Here is an 8,234-nt window from a genome sequence, read left to right as displayed (position 1 = left end):
CAAGGTACATAGGGCCTTTCGAGATTCTCGCAAGAATCGGCCCAGTAGCTTACAAACTTAACTTACCGAGCGAACTCAGTAACGTACATTCTACCTTCCACGTCTCGAACTTGAAAAAGTGTCTGTCCGACGAGACTCTTGTAATCCCACTCGACGAGATCGAGATCAACGAGAGCCTCAACTTTGTGGAAGAACCAGTAGAGATCATGGACCGGGAGGTCAAGCAAACGAAACAAAGCCACATCCCGATAGTGAAGGTTCGCTGGAACGCCAAGCGAGGACCTGAATTCACTTGGGAGCGAGAGGATTAGATGAAACTGAAATATCCTCGTCTTTTTACTTAGTTCTTTGTACCTACTAATTTGCTTAAATTCTAATTTCGGGACGAAATTCCTTCTAAGGAGGGGATGATGTGACAACCCAAAATTTCTATTCTGTACAACATGTCAATTCAATAGAAGTCAAATCAGTTACAGTTAAATTTTCAGACTTTTTGGATTAAGTTTGAGTACGTTAGGATGTACACTTTAGGAGATACCAGGAGAAAGGATGCCTTAGGGTTATAGTGCAACACTGTTATTCCTAAACTTCAAGAAATTGGAGTTTACTCCCGGAATAAAATATTTCCAGCCAAAAACCCAGAAATTTGGAGTATATATATGACAGTTAGTCATTTATTGTCTTTTTCCAAATTTCTCAAGAACAAAAGCAAATCCTCTCAAGTATCATCCCGGGATTTATTCCAAATCTCGATCTAGTAAGTGTTTTCAACCATTTCAAGTTAGTAGATCACTTAATCTAGTGTTTTAACACTCTTCTAACCGTGAAATCATTCCAAAAGGTTGATTCTTCCAATTTTACCAAGAACACCAAGAACACACACTAGTGTTCTTGGCATTTTGGCTCATTTCAAGCTTCCATATAGTAAGTACTTCTATCCTAGAGTGTGTTTAAGCTTGCTATACTTCTTTATAAAAAGAAAACATCCAAGAAACACCAAGAAAATGGTGTTTACGGTCCAAGAACATTCTTGAACCGTAAACCCATTTTAAGGGACCAAAGTGTCCCTAGTCCCTTCCTAAGCCTAGGTAACTATCTTGGATCACTACCTTGATGTGTTTAGGACTTGAAATCATCAAAATACCAACATCCATAAGGGTTTATGGCCGTAAACCCAAAGGGATGTGGTCTTTGGGCCATAAACTCCAAATAGGAGTGAAATGGTGCCCTAGTTTCTTCCATAGCCTTATACTTAAAGGGGAAACACTTCAAAGGACTTAGAAACCTTCAAATCAACAAATGGTCAAAAGAGGGGGAGTTTACGGCCGACTTAGAAACCTTCAAATCAACAAATGGTCAAAAGAGGGGGAGTTTACGGCCGTAAACTCTAGGGTTTACGACCGTAAACCCATTGGGTTGAGGTCACAAAACCGTAAACTCAAGTTAGGGTTTCTTTTGAACCCTAAATCATGTAGCCTTGTTCTACAACACTTAGATGCATTCCTTGAGACTTATAACACTTATATAAGGTGTTTAACTTGTCTTAGGATGTCTTAACTTTGCTAATTAGTTGTTTAAAGTCTAATTAGATACATATATGTTGTATTTATATGTTAAATAGGATCATTGTGTGTGTACAAGTCTTCACTTGACACCTAGCAATCCTATCTCTTCAGTTCATCCAAACCACCAACTACAGGTGAGTTCATACCCCTTAATTAACCTTTTAAATGTTTTTAAATGCTTTTATGGGGGGGAATACAAGTTGAACAATTATAGTTATTATATCAATCACATGTGATTAATAACTACCAAGCAAATGGTTTTCTTACTTTTCAAACTGTTTATCAAACTGTTTTACCTCAAACTGTTTTACAAACTCTTTTATTGTCAAATACATTTATCAAACTCTTTTAACTTATATTATGTGTATCCATATAGATATAGTTATATAAGTAGGATTAAGAAGGACTTAGGACTGCTAGTCTACCCTGCTTCCTGTTCTTGTTTGATTGTGGTCTTAGGGTATCAAGGTTAGCTGTCCGAAGGTCGTTTGAATCCTAGTTATATATTATGTATATGTATATAGATATAAAAGGTTTTCCTTCATTCAAGTCCACGCCCTTTGGTAGCAAGGGTATCCAAACGTGTTATCAAACTCTTCTAACTTATATTATGTGTATCTATATAGATATAGTTATATAAGTAGGATTGGAAGGACTTAGGACTGCTAGTCTACCCTGCTTCCTGTTCTTGTTTGATTGTGGTATGAGGGTATCAAGGTTAGTTGTCCGAGGGTCGTTTGAATCCTAGTTATATATTATGTATATGTATATAGATATAAAAGGTTTTCCTTCATTCAAGTCCATGCCCTTGGGTAGCAAGGGTATACAAACATGTTCATACATTGCTAGTAAGCTACCATAGGGGTAGTTTAGGAAGATACTATTACTAGAACGATGAAACATACAATGAGTCAGTTCATACATGAGTCAATACATACTATAATGAGAAACAAACATGAAGCAGAGTGATGAGAAACAAACATACAGGCTAGACAGAGAAAGAACACAATACAGCTAGCACACAATTCACATAACATTTACATTAATACATTTATGTGAGCCATTAAACAGGGCATGGCACTACCTGTCATGACTGTTTTTGTATCAGAATCTCCTTAATTGGGGAGCGTATGAGTTTGTGTATAGATCTATACTGGATTGACTATCCTACATCTTGCTGCTCGCTACAGTGGGACTTGCAAGTCTACGGGTGCCAAACGTCATTTTTGTGGCATCTTACATTGTCACTTTACTATTGAGTCGGTAGCAAGATACAGGCCGATCACATGTTACCTTAAAATATACAATTGGCTTAAGGTAGTTAGTACAGAAGTAGTTTCATAATACTACATTAAAGTACTATAACATTTTCCCTTTTACATTTTACTTTGTGATTTCACACAATAAACAATAATGTAAAAACTATATTTTTGGTTAATGATAGTCGGATTTGGGAAAATACTCACTTTTACAAAAGATACACACACAGACACTAGATGCCTTGGTAGAAGGCTACTTTTAGTAGGAAACATAGGGTTTTCTAGGATAGTTCAAACAAATACAAAACTTTTACAAACACACAGTACATCTTACAAAACATCTTACAAATGCTTTCATACAAACACAATCACTAATATACTTATGAACTCACCAGCTCTAAAGCTGATAAACTCTTTCAAAATAACTTGTATTCTCAGGTCACCAGTAGACAGGTACCGGAGCCAGGTTTTGAGAAGATGAAGCTCGTTCAAGACTCATCTTATAATTTTTAATGTATATTATTTTGGTGTCTTTAAAACTTAACAGAACACACTTGTATGAAATTATATTATTAATGCAATGGATGATGTTGTTGCTTGTTTACTACTTGCATTGTTGTGATACTGTACATGACGTCCTCCACCCCAGAACGTTTCCGCCGTTCATTTGGTTTTGAGGGTGTGACAGAAGCACACAAAACTCGATACTCCGTAGATCCCGGTTCAGACAAGATTTACCTAGATCTGAAGAAACTCTACTGGTGGCCGAACATGAAAGCCGAAATCGCTACCTACGTGAGAAAGTGCCTGACTTGCACCAAAGTGAAGGTAGAGTACCAAAAGCCTTCGGGTCTACTACAACAACCAGTGATACTCGAATGGAAATGGGAGCGGATAACCATGGACTTCATAACCAAGTTACCCAAAACAACGGTTGGTCTTGATACCATTTGGGTGATCGTTGATAGACTGACCAAATCCGCGCACTTCCTGCCAATAAAAGAGACCGAAAAGATGGAAAATTGACTAGGACGTACATCAAAGAGATTGTACAACTTCATGGTGTGTCGATATCCATTATCTCCGATAGAGATAGTAGATTCACTTCACGGTTCTGGCAGTTCTTACAGAAATCTATGGGGACCAGTCTAGACATGAGTACGGCCTACCATCCACAAACCGACGGGCAAAGCGAAAGAACTATCCAAACCTTGGAAGATATGCTAAGAGCTTGTGTGATTGACTTCGGTAAATCATGGGATACCCACTTACCACTCATTGAATTTTCATACAACAACAGATATCACACTAGCATCAAGGTCGCTCCCTTCGAAACTCTCTATGGCCGCAAGTGCAGAACATCACTGTGTTGGGCTGAAGTGGGAGATACGCAGCTAGCGAAGGGGCAGGTCCCTAACAGCAACCTCACTGGCCCTGAAATCATAAGGGAGACAACGGAAAAGATCGTACAAATCCGAGAAATACTAAAAGCATCTCGAGATCGACAAAAGAGCTACGCAGATATGCGATGCAAACCCTTGCAATTCCATGTTGGTGACCGAGTACTACTGAAGGTCTCACCGTGGAAAGGAATGATACGTTTTGGTAAATTTGGGAAACTAAATCTAAGGTACATCGGGCCATTCGAAATCCTTGCAAGGATTGGCCCAGTGGCGTACAAACTTAGTCTGCCACAAGAGCTTAATAACGTACACCAGACCTTCCACGTATCAAACTTAAAGAAGTGTCTGTCCGACGAGACTCTTGTAATGCCACTCGACGAAATCGAAATCAACGACAGTCTCCACTTTGTAGAAGAACGGGTTGAAATCATGGATCGGGAAATCAAGGGAACGAAAAAAATTTGCATTCCTATTGTGAAGGTCCGTTGGAACGCTAAACGAGGACCTGAGTTCACCTAGGAGCGCAAAGATCAGATGAAACAAAAATAACCTCATCTTTTTCCCAACCCTTGAAGTCCCAGTCGAAACATTAATTTCAGGATGAAATTCCTTCTAACGGGGGATGATGTGACAACCATCAATTTCTGGTCAAGTGAAAGTCAAATAAAGTCAACAAGTCAAACCAGTCAACTCAAGTAACCCTTGTATATTAGGGTTTACATTATGTTTACTATTGTACAACAAACTATATTAATGCGAAGTATTACTTAGAGTTATCACGTGTTCAGAAAATCTAAACCCAAATTAGGTTAAGTGTCGGAATTACTCGATAGAACGCTGATACATACCCTTCGGGGGCATAAAACACTCATAACGAGGCTTAGTGAGGTTTACAATCCTTGCATTTCGAAGCTAAACACTCGCAAAGGTCGCAAACAAAGCCTCCCTCGATCTCTCTCTCTCTCTTTATCTCTCTCTCTCACTCTCAAATCTCTCCCAAATCTCTCCTAAATCTCTCTCATAACCTCCCTCAACCTTTTTATAATCATTCGGGGCATCCCGACCCTTAACTTAGTCAAAAACCACATAAAACGAGAAGATCATTTGAAAAACAGCCATTTAGGGCCGAACCCTCTTATAGGCGAACCCTACTAAGACCGAAACACCTCATTAGGACCGAAATCAACTACTTAGGACCGAAGCCGAAGGTCCCTTTCGGACCAAGACCCTGACGAGCGAAATCAGCTCCGAGCGAACCGAACCACCGAGACCGACTCCACTCATATATATATAACATGTGATTTAAATGTGCAGATTTTTTATTTTTTTAAAAAAAACATGAATTTTTGAAAAAATATTTAAAACGTATTTCTTTTTTCAAAAAAAAAACTGCAGTTTTTTTTTAAAGCCTTTAAAATTCAATAAAATTAAAAAAAAATTGGAATATTTAAACACAATACAATAAATATTTTATTCATATTTTATGCATATTTTTACAAATTCATATATGCATATTTCATATACTATAATATTTGTAAGGAAATCATAAGAAAACTCATTTTATTTACTAATATATAAACACAATACAATAAATATTTTATTCGATACAATATAAAATATAAAAAACAAAAAAATGTTACAAAATTTCAAAGCATTTTCATGTCTCCGTGTCAATATTTCCATATTTTCTTCAATTTATCATTTTCAACTCTTCAATATTCACCATAATTTCTTCCAAATCGACAAGAAAATTAAAAAGACATTGATTGATACAAAAACACTCACAAAAATACATATTAGATTTACATGTGAATCACATGTAATTCATATATATATATATATATATATATATATATATATATATATATATATATATATATATATATATATGAATAACATGTGATTTAAATGTGAATCACATGTGATTCATATGTGAATTACATGTGATTTACATGTAATTCATATGTGGATTACATGTGATTTACATGTGTATCACATGTGATTTGCATGTGAATCACATGTAATTCATATGTGAATAACATGTGATTTACATGTAATTCATATGTGATTCACATCTCAATCACATGTAATTTATATGTTAATTACATTTGAATCACTACACACTTATTGTCTTACATCTGATTCCATAGGTGTTGCATACATGTCCTTAGGAGTGGACGTTGTGCCATAAGTCAAGATGTCTTGGGTTCCAATGCTCAATATTCCCTTGCTAATTTCATATAATCCTGTAATATGGGAATCCATGACAATAACCATAAAAAAATAATATAAAGAAAAACAAAAAAAATTATGGTGAAGAAAGAACAATATATACCATATGCAATAGGTCATCAGTAAGATTCTTTCACAATGTGACCAGGTGCTATATCCAATACTATAATAAAATATCAACTTATTTCATGCCATTTGAAATAAAAGAACAACTTAATAAAGTCAAATGACTATTCTCAACTTCATAATTGATGTGAGAGTTAGACAATGATAATAGAATCACTGATCAATCTCAATCAGGAATGAAGTATGAGAGACTCATGGAATTATCAGAAATAGATAATAAGATGGAATTGAACTCAAATATTCAAAATAAGTTAAATACATCATCAGTTCAGAATGTTGCTCAAAAAAAACGAATACAGAAAGCAATCAAATGTGATTTCAGAATCATAAGGAGTTCATCAAATTAACATGAAAAAAACCTCTTCATCATCTTCTTCTTCAATGCTTGAGGCTAGAATTAAAAACCAGGAACATAATTCAACAGAAGTTAGTTCTCAGATTGAAGATAGACGAGAAGAAAAACATGGAATGAATCAATCAGATGACCTCATTACAAGATCTAGGAACAACCAACTTTCATCATCACTGATTCCAACATCGTTGGTGTCAGGTTCGATGTGCTCGCTGCAATCGGTGCATCTGTTGTGCAGATGATACTCAATTTGTTCTTTAATTAGGGTTTCTTCTTGCAACTACTGTTGTTGTTCGATGAATTCACTAGACATGATGAAGCTCCAAACGAATTTCCAAACGTCTTTAGCCATGGATCCCTGGAAAACACCTTTCGCACCGATTGCTTCTCATTGCAGACGATACAGGTCCACTTGTTGCAAAGGCATAAATCAAACGTTACATTTAAAAATTAGACCGAGGCATTGGAATCGAACCTGAGTGGAATGGCCGAAAGTGGAATCGAACCTATGAGTGGAGTCGCCTGGAGTAGATTCGCTGGTTGGAGTAGCTACGGGATTCGCCGCCGAAGATAACAGATTCAGCTTTTGAAGCTCTATTCACCATCAACCAAGGAAATCGGCCTTCTAAGGTCGATTATAGTCGCCAATTTCGTTTCAGATCGACCTGATCGGCGAGAATACAAGTGGAATCGACGTTCAACGACATGTGATCAGATTCAGATTTGAGGATGACGATGTCCAGCACGTCGGTTGATTTCTGGAGGAAATAAAGATGCTTGTCAAGATCAGATCGGAGGAGATGATCTTTATATTTTTTTTTTTCCAATATTGCCCTTGTCTATTTTAATTAAGATACCCCCAACTCTTTAGTTTTCGACTTATTTACAAAAACGTCACCTTGCATCTTAGCCCTTTTTTTTTATCTAACGCTCCGCTTTTTGTTCTCGGGTTCTAGGGAAACTATAGGTTCTCAAATGATCCTCTCTCTCTCTCTCTCTCTCTCTCTCTCTCTCTCTCTCTCTCTCTCTCTCTCTCTCTCTCTCTCTATATATATATATATATATATATATATATATATATATATATATATATATATATATATATATATATATATATATATATATATATATAGAGAGAGAGAGAGAGAGGAAGACTCTTTTGAGAACTTATAGTTTCCCAAGAACCTGAGAACTAAAGGTGGGATGTTAGATTAAAAATTTTAATGGCTTAGATCAAAGATGTCATACTTGTAATTATCAACACTTTTAATGGTATCTTAGACTTTTAAACAATTGA

The 8,234-nt window shown here is 36.3% G+C and overlaps 1 long non-coding RNA gene across 3 annotated transcripts; it reads right to left on the bottom strand.

Moving 5' to 3' along the window:
* Nucleotides 1–2,752: 2,752 nt before the first annotated feature.
* LOC145167355 (uncharacterized) lies at nt 2,753–7,738 on the bottom strand. 3 transcript variants are annotated; one of them, XR_013741080.1, is made up of 4 exons: nt 6,945–7,738; nt 6,563–6,622; nt 6,364–6,473; nt 2,753–2,858 (listed from the first exon to the last, which is right to left on the bottom strand). It is a non-coding gene; the product is annotated as an uncharacterized LOC145167355 (long non-coding RNA). The 3 variants fall into 3 exon arrangements; XR_013741079.1 differs by lacking the exon at nt 2,753–2,858 and adding an exon at nt 5,774–5,958; XR_013741078.1 differs by lacking the exon at nt 2,753–2,858 and having other exon boundaries at nt 6,133–6,473; nt 6,945–7,737.
* Between the last annotated feature and the right edge of the window lie 496 nt (nt 7,739–8,234).

This window comes from Lactuca virosa, chromosome 3 (assembly GCF_052849685.1).
Source record: "Lactuca virosa cultivar CGN04683 chromosome 3, Lactuca_virosa_CGN04683_v6, whole genome shotgun sequence".
Lineage (NCBI taxonomy): Eukaryota > Viridiplantae > Streptophyta > Magnoliopsida > Asterales > Asteraceae > Lactuca > Lactuca virosa.
The sequence above is the reverse complement of the archived record's forward strand: the minus strand, read 5'-3'. Positions and strand labels throughout refer to the sequence as shown.